The following is a 15,421-nucleotide window of genomic DNA, read 5'->3' as shown; positions in this document are numbered from 1 at the left end:
ACATGTCTATTAGTCGAGAGACTGCAAGTGCACAGTCGTGTCGTGTAGTTTTAAAAGATATCGAATCCACAGGGACTATAAATCGATCTACCGTTATCTAAAGTTACTATGTAAAGCTAAGGCTAGTAATATTTGGGTTGTTTATAAATGGGGAAACTAAAGTCTTAAATCTAAGTGATATAATAATATGCAGATATCAGTATGTAGTTCGTCTAACTTAGGTGATCCGAAGGTCCATTGGCTATGGTTCTTATTTAATTAAAAATCTCTATTAACTATGTTGTTTAAAAGTCCTCCTCTGAAACTCTCGCTCTGTTGATTTAGACCACCATCCTAACTCATAATGTACGCTCTCGCCATCCCATTTGATTTAGAAAAGCTTTTTGAAAACATCACAATTGATAAAAAGCTCATTTCATGAAGAAGTTATCTACTTAAATCTCCTAGTCTCAAACTCTCGCTCTGTTGACTCGGATCATGCTAGTATTCCCTAACATACGCTCTCGCTGTCCCGCGTCAGGTTTAAAAACACTTTTTGAAAATAAATAAATTCTAATCAGTCTTAATACGCTTTCGCCGTCCTTAAAACTAATGTTCTATGTCTACTATCCAGTTAAAGATCTCAAACTCCCGCTCTATTGATTTTAACCTTTATCAGTTCTAAAATCTCAAACTCTCGCTCTATTGATTTTACAACTTTAGCATATTAAATTAAACACAAAACCAGAAACGAGTGATTTTTAATAAAACATATTTAAGCCAACTTATTTCAGATCCCTTCGGTTAGAATACTTTACATACCGATATCTAAATGAATTAGCCAGACATATTAATTGGATTAAGCATGCAATAATAGATTCGGTTTATAAATTCAGGCATATTAATTTGAACACAATTTATAATCATACAAGAAATAAATGCGGTAAATAAAAACCTGAATAAAATAAATCTGGAATAAATCTTTAGATCTTCAAGTACTAGAACCTCCACCACAAGTCGCTCGGATTGTTTTTTGATAAATTCTCCGATCAAATAATAATTAAAACAAGGAAATAAAATACTATGATCTAACGTAAGGTTAGATCCAGTAAAAATTACACAATAGTTTCCGGTGTAGAAACTATTGTGAGAAAATAAATATCTGCCTAAAACTATGAAAAGAGAAAAAGAATAATAAATGGAAATAAGCTTCAATGCAGGAAAAGTAATGCTGGAATTGAAAATAGGAAAACTAGATGAAAGAAACTGTGGCTGAGACAAAGCATGGTCCAACCCCTTTTACGTGAATATCCGGTTCTTTATATAGTACTCTTTGTGGTAACTGCTCGTTCTAGCTGGTCCCTTTTTTCCTCCGCAATTATAGGAACACTACTTGACTACGCAGAGGAGACTGGAAACGTGTACTACGTGTCTTCCCTTTTGAATAGATCATGAGACAGACGTCTTAAGTTGAGAAAAATGGGGAGACGGGCGTCTCCACTAGGAGACGTGCCCCCCTAAAAAGCAGGAGACGGACGTCTCTTTTCATGGAGACGTGGGTCTCCAAATATATATGTGACAATACGTCACATTACACACACACACACACACACACACACACACACACACACACACACACACACACACACACACACACACACGCACGCGCACACACACACACACACACACACACACACACACACACACACACACACACACACACACACACACACACACACAACACACACACACACACACACACACACACACACACACACACACACACAATATATATATATATATATATATATATATATATATATATATATATATATATATATGTGGCATGGGACCCATTTATATATATATATATATATATATATATATATATATATATTTATTCATTTCTTCTCCTTTTTACCCCTTTTCTTCTGTGAGCCTCATAAACATTAAATTCCTGAAACACATTAAAATACCAGCATAATACCAACATAAAACAACATAATTAAAATAAAATAGGGAAATAATTTATGTAAATCAAGTCAAATATGTGATACATTTTCGCGCTACCATTCAGTATTGGGTTTGAAAAATCATATATCAAATTGGTTGGTAGTCCTCTAAAACATGTTTGGGAATACTTCTCGAAAGCGAATATGTCAAGGTAAAAACTGTATAAGGTAAACTGAGAAAGTGATTGAATTGATTAAGGGGTTCGAGTTGCACGATAGTGGTATACGTGAGCTCAAGAATGAATATCTTGCTTATCCCTCAGGTGAGAGCTTTTATTTATACCTCTTAAATGATGAACTGCAGTCTTTATGTAGTGACTCTTGGAGATCCTCAATAATGACTACTATCGTAACCTCCATCGCCTTCTTTAAGAGGCATAACACTCTGTGTAACGGTCCAGACGTCCCTTTGCATGCGTAATCGTCACAACCGGCCATACTCCCTCCGACTTGGTTAATGCTCAGAGTAGGGAAGATGCTCTTACCTACTCGGCCATATTCTACAAGTCAGGTTCCTTGTCACAGCCACTTATCTCAGCGTCTGAGCTCTAATGCTGGCCTAAATATTTTTAGTGTGTACAAAATTAGAAATGAAAAAAATCCAAACTTAATTAGAAAGTAATCAATAAAATCTTGATCAAATCGATTTTACTGTCTCATTTTTTGTTGTCTTTTTTTTATTCTCTTATGACAATTTAAATGGGTTAGGGAATCTTTATCCACTTAATACCAACTTAATGGAAATTGGACTGGACTAGACAGATAAATTGAGAACTAGATCACTTAATACCACTTAAACTCAGAACTAGATTACTGTCTGAAAGCTATAAAACTAGATAAATTGGCGGTTCATACGATTTTGAAGGTCAAACCATGTTTTGAATTTTCTGTTTTTCTATTTTTGTTTTCAACTTGTTCCCATATATGAGATTGAAAGAACACAAATTTAGATGAATTGATATCGTAAGATCTATTAGATGTTTATACAATGGTAAATCTGAATAAAAAATTATACATTTTGAAAAAGTAAAAAAAAAAATGAAGAAGAGAGGATGGATTCACATGAAAAAAAAAAAAGAACTTATGTTGCGGCTGTATGCTCATACACATTCTGATTTTTTTTCTTTCTTGACCATTAACATTTATTGGCTTTAACGTCACTTGACTAAAATATGTATAAAAAGAACTATGAATATAAAAAAAATTAAAGTATATCAAAATGTTATTTTTTAATCATTAATTTTATTTATTTATTTATTATATTTTTATTTTTATTGAAATTTGTCTGTTATAATATAATAATTTAATTTAATTAGAATAGAGTTAATAGCTATTTTGCCCCCTGCCATATGGGGTCATTACAAAAAACCCCTGTAAAAAAAAGTCACGTAGATTACCCTAAAATTTGGAAAAAGTCACTCTTTAAACCTTTTCCAAGCCAAGTCACCCAAAGTGCTGATGTGTCAATGTTTTTCTATTTTTTCTATTTTTTTTAAGGTGAACACTCCGGTACCCTTGAGTTTAGATGAGTACTGGTACCCTCAACCAATCAAATGCTATAATTTCATGCCATGTCACTTATTTATTTTAATTTATTTTAAAATAAATTAACATTTAATAATAGTTTATACTAAAGGTACCGGTACCCAACTTGAATACATGGGTACCAAAGAATTTACCTTTTTTTAAATGCCACATGTGTTTTGTCAATTTTGCTTGGACCATTTTGCCCTCACATTCAATTCATATAGGGACCAGCACAAAATCCCTAAATTTCCCATACGTACAAGGAGATCAACTTTTCTCCTCCTCCGATCAAATCAACTATTCCCCTCCTTTGATCGAAACAAACGGCGGTGACTCCCTCCGATCAATTCTCTCTGTTTCGACTTCTGAGTCACTCTCACGCGTCCTCCGCTCCTCCCGTCTCCTCTCTCAGCCGTCTTCAACAACCTTCTTCTTCACTCTCATCTCTCATGTTTTGCAGATTTGAGTTTGTCGCGAATTGGTGCGATGACTCTGTTGTGACGAGAAGTTGCGAAATTGAAGAATGAAGGAGCGGCTTCAGTTGCAGGATGTGAAGTTGCTTTCGTCGGTTTTGCTTTGGCGTAGAAGGTAATTCGATCTTGATGAAATGTTGTAACATTATGTTTGTGTTGTTGAAGATGATGGAGAGCGCGTTCGGTTGTGTTGATATGAGTTTGAAAGTGGTGTATCTTGCGATTCATTTTGCAGTTCCATTATTGAAGATGGAAGGAAAGGGTTTTCAAAATGAAGGTGGTTCTAATATAAAACTAAAAAAGAAAAGCAAAAAAGTGAAAGTTGCCTTGATTCTTCTTCTTAATTGTGTGTGTTATTGTTTTTCCAAACTGTTGTGAGCAGGTTGTGAGGTTGGAGGGGTATTTCTTCTTTTTGTTGTTATTTCTAGGTTGAGGTTGACTTGGGAGTGAGGTCGTTGAAAATGGTGGTGGTTTGTGGTGAGGCAGTAATGAGAATGTGGAGGATTTGAGTGATTTTTTGTGAATGATAGGTTTTGGTTAAGATATGCTGGGAAATTTAGGAATTCTGTGATGGTCTTTATGAATTGAACGTGAGGGAAAACTTCATTCCATAAGCTCACTAGCCAAATTTATCATTCAAACACCTTCTTTATATCATATAGAAGCTCTCCAGATCATTCACTAACATATGTAGCACTTGGAATCCATTGTTGCACTTCAAATTTTTCACCTTGTAGGTACTATCAGGTTTGGAATTGCAGAGGTTCTCAAAGTATTCTAAGCATTCCAACACACTCCTTGGAGGTCACTGAAGCTTTCCAGATCATTGTGGCACTTAGCAAGGTCACGACCTCCATTTTCAGAGGTAAGGAACCTGAACTTGAGCTTACTCATTTAGGCATCATTCTGAACAAAACTTGTTATCAATCTACTCAGCAAGATGTAAGGAGTGAAAGCCCTAAGATTTTAGGGTTTAATTGTTCATATCCATCATTTAATTGAAATTTAAAAAATTAGGATTCATACGTTGTTTCCAGAAATTCATGAGTTTGAGTATGAATTAATTATTGTTAATCATGTGGTTAAATTCGTGTTCAAAAATGGATCAGAATGCACTTTTATTTTGTTGAATTTGATTAAGATTTAGGAAAGTTTGAAGTTCCAGCCATGGTTGATCTTGTTGGTCTCACGAAGAAGATGAAGATGGCCTTGGTGCCATTCTTCAGTTTTAAAATGAGAGTTTAAAATAAAATGAGATAGAGGCATGTTATGAACGACTACATCGTTTTAGCTCAATTGGTTTAGTGTGTGTATTGCGCGCGTCCTCTAGGTCTGGGGTTCGAATTCCCCTCGCCCCCGACCTTTTCCATTTTATTTTTTTTCATATTTTCCAAGTTTGTGTTGCCTTGTATTGGACTAAACGCATCCTTTGATTGGGCCAAGCGCATGGCCCAGTGGTCAATCTTTTGACCTGCAAAGCAAGAGGCGTGGGTTCAAACCTCTATGGGCCAATCCTTTCTTTTTACAACTTATTTTCTTCACTTTTTTATTAAACTTTGAAAATCATTTTAAAATAGAAAAATTAATTATTTTGGTTTGATTTTTTTATGTTACTTATTTAACTTGTATATTTTCATGTTATGATTAAAAAAATCCAAAAATATTTATTATTTCATCATTAAAAAATTAATAAAAAATATGTCTTTTTAAGTGTTAAAAAATCAACAAAAATTTGTTTCTTTTGAATATTTTCTTCAAATCAACCTTGTGTATTTTTGTGAATATATTTTTAGGGTTAGGATAATGTGTCATTGACTTTCTCATGTACCCTTAGACCAATTCTCCTTTAGAATTTGGTATTTAATCATTAAAAAATTAATTAGGTTTAGGTGTTGATTTCAAAACCCTAATTCAAAAAATAGCTTGATCTTTGTTATTCAAGTTAAATGGACTTGTTTATCTAGATCATTGTCTTTTGTACTTGTACATATACTTGTTGATTTCCATCCTTGTGTTTTTGTACTTGTATCCACTATATATATATATATATATATATATATATATATATATATATATATATATATATATATATTATCTTTGTATATATCTTGTTTATCTAACCATATACATGAGATTCATATCCATCATTCATTCATACATGAATTAATACAAAGGTATAAATATCCTTGCTCATTATCATCGATGATTACCATACTTACTTGTTTGTCTTTTGTGACACATGTTATCACACACACCTGAGGTATCCATTGATTGATTGCTTAAGTTGTTTGTTGAAAATCCAAAAGAATGAGAATGGTATTGACTAAAATTGTCAAGATACTCAAACTCTTTTCCAAATCTCTTTTACTCTGTGTTCAAGTATTGTTAAAGCTTTTCACTTGTTAAAATGGTTTTGTATTGTTAAAGCTCAACCTTTTTAAACGCATCCTTGGTTTTGTATTGTTAAAGCTCAACCAACCTTTTGTTTTGAAACCTTGGCACTAAGAGGAGAATTATTCCCGGTGAAACTACTCTTAGTCCATTGACCTTATATTGTTAAATCTTAGTCCCTTTTTATTGGTTTTGTATTGTTAAAGCTCAACCAACCCTTTGTTTTAAAACTTTGGTACTAATAGAAGAATTATTCCCGGTGAAACTACTATTAGTCCATTGACCTTGTATTGTTAAAGCTTGGTCCCCTTTTAAAAACCCGTTGAATATTGTTAAAGCTCAACAACCAAAAATATTTTGGCCACTTTGGCCCTCCTTTTATTTTCCTTTTTATGAGGAACTACAAAAGCTATGACTTCCCTTTTCTTTAAAAGGGGTATGTAGGCCTAAGATGCGATGTCTTATCGAGCTCACTTTCAAAAAGTTCTTTTCCCATCGCCACACTCTTTTTAAACAAATTTCACATATGCTTTTCAAATGAATGTGCACAAAAACAATAACATTTTCAAAGAGGTTCCCATGGGATACCATGGATATGAGGGGTGCTTAAAACCTTCCCCTTGTATAACAAACCCCCTTACCCAAATCTCTAATAAGTTAATAAGTTTTGATTTTAAAAACTTCTTTGTGTTTTAATCGCTCTTTCTCTCATTCCTTTTGGAAACAATAAAGCGCGGTGGCAACTCTGTTTTAAACGAATGAGCTAAGTCTTTACCATGACTTTAGTCTCACCAATTTCACTGCTACTTTAGGGTTCAGAAATGTTTTTGAATTTCTTATTGAAAATTCTGGTGTGACAGACTCGGATGTCAATCCCGATGTCAAGACATCTGATCTGTTATTAATGTAGCATAAGCAGAATAGGAGGATCCTTCATTAATTAATTACTTCAAAAAGAAGTCAATGAGACCTGGGATCACACATGTTCAGTAGACATAACCAGATTATAATTTTTACATGGTTCTGTTTAGGAACAACTAACACTTCTGAACCTGATGTTATAAACAAAGTCATAACATTCATAACTGAACAAATAATGCAGAAGATAAATAACACAGTTAATTGTTAACCCAATTCGGTCTAACTACCTACTCCGGGGGCTACCAAGCCAGGAAGAAGATTTCACTATCACTAGTACTATTTTATGTAAACAACCTCTGGTTTACAGATAAACAACCTCTGGTTTACCTAGTCACTACCCAATGCAACCTTTATCTCAGAACTCCATCCAAGACAAGAGAACCTTTGCTCACTCCCTAGTGATACCTAACTGTTACAACCCTGTAACAGCTATTTACATAATTAACAATGAACACATACTTGATCTTGCTTCACAACTTCAATCAAGTTTACAATACTCAACTCTTACCTACAGGTTTCGAGTGAGGACAATCACTTCTTTAACCTACAGGTTTCGAGAAGAACATGGCAGCCATCCCACAACGTGGGTGGTCTACCTATAGAAACCCTAATGACTACATCGTTAAAAACAAGGTTTTCTATATCAAACTAGGTTACAAAGTTTCCTATTTATAACCTGATCCAAACTGGATTTGGGCTTACAAATCGCAACACTCATTGCTGTTACAAATATGCAGAAATATTCTGCTACAAATAAGGTCTTTTAATCATGAGTTTCCTAATTTATCTCCTAAATTAGAAACTGCTGAATCTTCAATCTTCTGATCTGATTCTTCCTGAATCTTCAATCTTCTGATCTGATTCTTCAATTATTCTTTTGACCTTTAAATATGCGCCACATAGGATTACAAAATATTCTGCGAATATCCTGTATCTGTTAAGTACAAACTGAATCTTTCTTCCAGTTTTGCAGGCGCGATGTCATGAGTTGATGTCATGACATTCCATCTAACATCTGCTTATACCTTTTGTGTTCTTTTTAAACTTGCAAGATTCATATTTTGACCATTTGCTGCTATATATGTTTTAGCCAAACATTAGACAATAATAAAGAACAGACAGAGCATCAACAATCTCCCCTTTTGGCTTATTTTGGCTAAAACTATTCTTGTAACAGTCAGCAGCAACTTCAACTTTATAGACAACAAGGACTTGGTCATGTTTGCTTTCAGTAGCAAAATCAGCATCAGTATCTTTCCCCCTTTTTAGCCATAATATGACAAAGATCGACACTGTGTCATACATTGCAATTGAATATAACGGCTAATCCTGGGAGACACTTTTTGTCTGTGTCAAGAAATCCACTCCTAGCTCGAGTTCTCAAGGGAACCAAGACTGGATTCTTGCCGTTATTCCTTGTAAGTCAGAACACAAATCACAATTTGTGTTCATAACTCAGATCACAAATCACAACAAAAATGATTTCTATACTGAAGGTTGTATATAGTGGAACATCTTTGTTGTTATTGCAGAAAAACCCATGGTAGAGACCATCAACATCCCCAACCCATGTTTTTCTTTTTCTGAGGAGGTTTTGGTATAGCAACCCATCACAATACCAAACCCAGACTCGACTCACAAGAATGCACACGAATGACATTTATAGAGAGTTTGATATCTGTAATTCATGGAGATGCTATTATATAGCAAATGGAGATTATAGGAAATAACGATGGTCTTTGGTCTTGTTCAATGGTCAAACGGTTAATTAGGAAACAGTTCCAAAAGCTATTACTCTTTCCAAAGCAGTTTTTGACTGTTTTTCTGATAGGAGTTATCTTGAATTACCAGTGCATGCATAGTCATTGATTGTACTTTACACCGACCATTGATGTGTAGATAAACTTCAAGTCAGACTTCCTTGTTTGACTTTGAGGATTCAATGTCTTTAAACATGTCATGACATTATGTTAGACATTGTCACTTGTCTTTCCTTCAAGCACATAGCCCAAGATTCCGTAAAAGATTAAGACAGAGCATCATTTGGACCAATTAACAGACTCCCTACTTACTCACTAGTCATAGACAAAGACTTCTAACGTTCTGGACACCTTGAGACTGTTAGACACACAGCTACCTCATTAGTGTAGATAAGCAATAGTGGTTACCAGTTGCACATAGTTAGCTTGAACCATTCATAAATAACTGACAAAAGTATCACATTTACTTCATGATGTAAAAGTATTTTTAACCAAGAAACTTTTCTTGACAAAAGAAGTTACTCCCCATATCTGAGATAGTTTGAGCTTTCCCAATGGAATAAACTTGAAATGATGAATGGAAAATATAAGACTCATCTTCATATCTTCAAGAGCCGCACCCTCTGTTCAACAATTCTGCTGAACACATTCACTATAGAAAATTTGTTCCTTACACTAAATACTTACACGAGAAGTAGAATGTCATAACATTGTGTCTGATATTTGTACTACTAGTATTCTCCACAAGTTTCATCTCTCTTTTTTTAATAGACCCTTGCCTAAGAACTTATCTCCTTCAGAAATGATCAACAGATGACCTCTTGATACTAGAAGCACACACAGAGAGAGGTTGCCACAATCTCAACAAACAGAACTGCCACTCCTTGAATTTTGTTGAGCATAACCTTACCATGTTTGAATCAGATCATGGTCTGCTTAAGACACTTCGAAATCCTTCTTGATAAGGTGTTTTTCAATCTCACACATTGATTAACATACTCCTTGAACAGAAGTGATTCTCCTTTATCCTTAGATGCGTTGATCCGATCATAGAACTTTTGTCTTCATAGTCATCTTCACTAAGTGAAGTCTTCATCATGAAAGTAATTATGTATTTCCAGAACATATTACTAACATCCAGATCAGAACCTGCCCATTCTAATCCACATTATGTCTGAATTGTCACTTTAGACAATAATGTTGCTTTTTCAAACTTCTAATGTATATTCCCAGTCCTTCTTCCAGGAAATACGTACCTTGTGATGTTAGTACCACTTAAGACACAAGTTCATCTGAACTCAAACTAACTCTGACTATCCATAGAGATAACACTTTCTCTATAGAGGACTTGGAACACAAGAAACGATTTGTGTTCACGACTCGAAACAAGACTCTTTATTCTTTACCAATCAGTTGTAAAGAATGACCTCAGACTTAACAATGCCTGAACACTACCCTTAAACCCTATGATTGACTCAAGTAGACAATCATAACCTAGACTCTAGAAACTTCTCATATCCGAAAGAAGAACATGAGGGACTCAAACAAGACTTAACTCAAACGAAAAGACTCTATAAATCTGAGCAATTTAAACAACATACCTGGATTTTAACCAAAGTCTTCATCAAGAAATGTTATTTGAGAACGAACTACACCAGGCGGAATTGTGCATAGGTTGGATCATGCACTTAGATCAGAACAAGTGATACACACCATCAATTCATGTCGTCAGATGATAATGCAAAGAATATTCTTTGCTGGTCTTTTGAGAATAAACATGATTTGAGTTATGTTCTGAGGTTTTTGTGTGACTTTGTTCTTCTTTCTTCAAGATTAGTATTTGAAAAGACTTTGCAAATGGATAGAAGCGAAAAACATTGTCTTTGCTGATCTTCATACTCTTTTACTCCCCCTGAGATATGCAACTTTAGGACATCTTTGATGTTAGTCCTTGAATTTCCCTTCATTTGGAATTTGCCACTGTTTCCAAGTTTAGAAACCTCAGTTTGCTTGCTACACAAGATTCAGATTGCCATACTCTGCAACTTGAAATAGAAGAAACTATGATTATATAACCATAAATTGATCTTCAATATACACGTCTGAGTTGTTTTATACAGAGATTGTAAATATTCAGCTCCCGTCAAGATATTTAACAGAATCAGTAAGTATGCCACATCAGAGACTCTTGCCTTTTTCATATTAACAATGAAAGTGTAAATTCTATGCTTGTAGTTCATGATTCTTAAGTCCATTTTCTCAATCCACAACATCACTGTCAAGCTTAAATTGGTTGGCATTAAGAACCAATTTTCTTATAAAATGCCAAAAAACCAAATTACAAAAGAATTAATCCCGAACATTTCTTATGAATTACGTTTGCTAACTCTGCATTCGGTTTGAGCAATTTCTACAAAGCTGTATGAATAGACGGAACCATGACTCTGCTAGAAAGAACACCTTCTCTTATATCATTACAAAGCTCTTCCCAAACTTGTTCAAAGGGTCTGAAAGCATGAACAATGCTATGTGCAAATTTTGAAGATACAACGACACACCTAATCGTAAAAATGTATTTAACCAACAAATAAAGATAGTTATGTATTCAATTTGTATATAATTTTGTCCCTAAACATAATAGATATTCAACCAACAAATATTAGAAATGAAATGAAAATTAATACCTGTTCCTAAAAGAAAAAGAGGTTTTATATATCTGCATTATGGACTCAAACAAATCATCATTCCATGGTATATACTTTGGCTTCCCCTGAGGAGTACCAAAACTGCAAAAACAAAGTTCATCAAAAAACCAAAAAATTGAAAGACAAATAATACAACAGTAACACAACCTACAACCAAGACTGAGGGAAAACGATCGCGCATATCGCACCCAAGCACCTGGACCGCCACTCTAAGAATAAGTTTCAGAGGAAAATTACATAGACACTAAGAATAAGTGTCACCAACCTTGTCCCCAACACAATCCACTTCACCATGCATATTGTAGAATTTAAATTCCAATGTATGATATCGAACAATCACAATAGTTTCAATTTTTCAACTTTCCTCATTAGAGCTGCTGCACCCGATTGCATTCGCCTAAATCAAAATAGAGAGAAACTGAATTTTATAGTTAGAACAACTTCACCAGAAAAAGAAATACTGAAAATTCCACCTTCCCGCACATCACCGTATAATAACAGAAAATGATTTCGACTTTGCCATAGTTTTTTCAAATGCCCAACACCGAGATTAATACAATAGGACTCAGCTACCGCCAGACAAAGGTAGTTCTGCCAACTTGATCCACAAATGATGCATAAATATCCTGTCGGATGCTAACCGATTGTTAAAACATAAATACATGAACCAATATAGATATGCACTATAAGTTTTATTCTTCTCAAATATGTCAAACTTGTTTAAAAATAACATGAAGGACATTTTCTGTCAAGAAAATAAAGGAACAAATGTTAAATATCAAAATAGTATAAAACTTCAAAATATGGTTGCTTCAGGATCTATTCAAAAAGTTCCTTAGCTTCCATCATTTTGTTCTTGCTTTCATCCTAAAAAATTGTTTATGCATACCTGGAAAGAAAATCAAATTCAAAACTTACGCTTTTCAAATCTCATAAGTACAATGCTTTTGGCAACAACACTTGATAGATGATTAACTGTAAAATACAATCAAATTACGAATATCAGACACAAGCATATTTTAACACATACATACTCTCTTATTGAGACCTCTAACGCCGCCATCTTTGTAAGGTATTGAAAGAAAATCACAAATCCCTTTATAACCTTGTTCATTATTTACAATCCCAAAAACATTCAACTTGGTTGGACCAACAACCTGCATATTCAATTTCAAATGCAGTATAGTTCACACTTGATATAATCACTACAACCAAAGTCATCGGTGAAAAATTATTTGATTTCTAATGAGAAATATTGTTTACCTAATAAGCTAACTTAGTCTGGGCAAAAAGATTCTGCTAGTTGATCCAGACAGTCCCATGCTATGAAACTTGGTTCTTCATGTCTGTAAAAAGATTTAAATGCTATGAAAGTGATCATTCTGAATGTGAAAGGATCGATCTTTTGCATCTCCTCTATACATAAGGGAGACTTTGCATAGCTCATAAACTTATTTGTGAGACGATAATGAATTAATCCAGAATCTATCATAATGCATACACACACAACATTACACCAACTCAGTTATACTATTTATCAATACCTGTGACTTTTTCTCTTTTCGAGTCATACAATAATACATGTGTGGACCTTCATTCACACCTATAAATAGAAGGAAAAAATGTTTAAAACATTTATATTTCAGTTAGTCTTTTAATCAAGAGATAATGCTTCACTATATAACGTGGATTGATTATCCATCCAAATGGTAGTCTTCATCATCCTTACTACAACTCCCAGAGAAGGCAAATAAGGTACATAAACAAAACCAACATGAAAAATTACCAACTAAAGAAATATCAACCTTCCTTGTTGATTTGTTATTGATGTATCAACATAACTCTTGAACACATCCTCACGAAAAACTTGAAATTAGATCTGCAAAAATAATACCAAAACCATAACTATCAACCCATGAAAATGAAAAAAAAAGTTTACAAACATCAAACATCATCTGGAAGAAGGAAAACTGAAACCAAATTAAGTTTATAAAACGTCAAACCATTTTTCAGTAGAGAATCAAAGAAATTTCTTGAAAAATAAATAACAAAGCATATGAAATTACTTGAAAAATATGAAATCTTTGCCATCTTCACTCCCGTCGCCCTCATCATCAGCGCACATAGTCACCGTGAATCCAGACGCATAACCGTAACACCACCGTCTGTTTACACTTCAAATACACCTTCTCCAATGCGATTTCACAGTTTTGACGGAAATACCGTTAGGTCAGAGAGGAGATAATGAAGAAAACGACGTAAAAGAGGAAAGAACAAAGACACAAAGTTTACCTTAATCAACAAAAATAACAGAAGAAATAGATATTTGAGAGGAGAGATAATCAGTGAAAAGAGAAAGTGAGAGAGTTGACGGAGTGAAAGAGAAAGCATGGGTCATAGGTGGTAAAGAAGATGAATGAAAAATGAGAGAGGGGTAAAGATTTTGATACTGGCCATTTTGAAATCATGAAGAAAGAAGAGGATGGGACAAGTTCAAAAAAAAAATGTGAATAGAGAGGAGGGTTCGGATGAGAGAGAAGAGACTTTGCGTGTGTTTTGCAAAGTAGGTTTTGGTTCAGAAAAAAATCAGTCTTTTGGGAGAATGGGTTGCGAAAAGTAAATAGAATTATTAGAAAAAATCTTTTTGGTTGGAAGAAACAGCAAAAGACATTTTTTGCCCCAAAATTAATAATTTAGACTAAGATAATCAAAGGGTATTTTAGTGATATCCAGAACAGTAAATTTTCTTATATTATAGATAGATTTCCACAAAATCCAAGATCCAAAAATTGCATATAAATTACTTTGTTTTTTTTTGTTTTTTTTTACAGTTTGTTTTCGCAGAAAAAAGAAAAGAAGACAGAATAAGGCTCCGACTACACACCATCTCCAATCATGCTACAACCGTGCGATGCCGGCAACCACGAATGTTCCATCAACCGCACTACCACGAGCTACCCTCCAAATCGCAACAGCAAAACTACCACCGCGACACCGCCTGTTCACCGCCACCGGCCGCAAGGAGCAGCACCGGCAAAGGCCAAGCCGCACGCCTCCAGCAATACACAACTACCAACATCACGACCTCCCTCCGATCTGCACATCCGCGCCGATACCGACGAATCAACCACCATGGGTTAGCTTTTTATTCATCTCATATTGCTTTCTTTTGTCTTGTGTTGTTATGGTGTTTGTTATTTGATTAAGAAAAGAAAAAGGAAAAGATGGGGATATTGTATAGTGAGGAAGATGAAAGTTTTAATTTTGTTCACTGAATGTTAACGCCTGTGACTTTTGTTTCAATTTTTTTTTCTTTCAAAAATTGTCGGACACGTGTCATTGGATTATTTGATCATTAAAAAGTTGGAAAAGTCATAGTATACATAGAGGACACGTTTTTGGCTTTTATGTAGTTATACATTTCATTGAATTTTTGTTTGTTTTAATTAGTTCTTAGAACTTTATCCTTATGAGAATTTGTTTGTAGATGGTAGGATTTCTATCAATTTTAGCTTTAGATTCAAGGAGGTTAATATATCATAAAACTAACAAAAAATATTTATTTTAGAATTGGTTTATTTTTGTTCTCTTTTGATATTAAAAAAAACTCACAAAAAATGTTTCTCTCTTAAAATACAAAGATATTTTTAGAT

At 34.2% G+C, this 15,421-nt stretch overlaps 1 long non-coding RNA gene across 9 annotated transcripts; it reads right to left on the bottom strand.

The window, feature by feature from the left end:
* Positions 1-4,989: 4,989 nt before the first annotated feature.
* LOC131608977 (uncharacterized) lies at positions 4,990-15,030 on the bottom strand. 9 transcript variants are annotated; one of them, XR_009285907.1, is made up of 7 exons: positions 13,835-15,030; positions 13,574-13,647; positions 13,313-13,371; positions 13,032-13,114; positions 12,034-12,925; positions 11,748-11,849; positions 4,990-11,621 (listed from the first exon to the last, which is right to left on the bottom strand). It is a non-coding gene; the product is annotated as an uncharacterized LOC131608977 (long non-coding RNA). The 9 variants fall into 9 exon arrangements; XR_009285910.1 differs by having other exon boundaries at positions 4,990-11,102; XR_009285909.1 differs by having other exon boundaries at positions 4,990-11,849; positions 12,034-12,165; positions 12,252-12,925.
* Positions 15,031-15,421: the final 391 nt, after the last annotated feature.

This window comes from Vicia villosa, linkage group LG6 (assembly GCF_029867415.1).
Source record: "Vicia villosa cultivar HV-30 ecotype Madison, WI linkage group LG6, Vvil1.0, whole genome shotgun sequence".
Classification (NCBI taxonomy): Eukaryota; Viridiplantae; Streptophyta; class Magnoliopsida; order Fabales; family Fabaceae; genus Vicia; species Vicia villosa.
The sequence above is the reverse complement of the archived record's forward strand: the minus strand, read 5'-3'. Positions and strand labels throughout refer to the sequence as shown.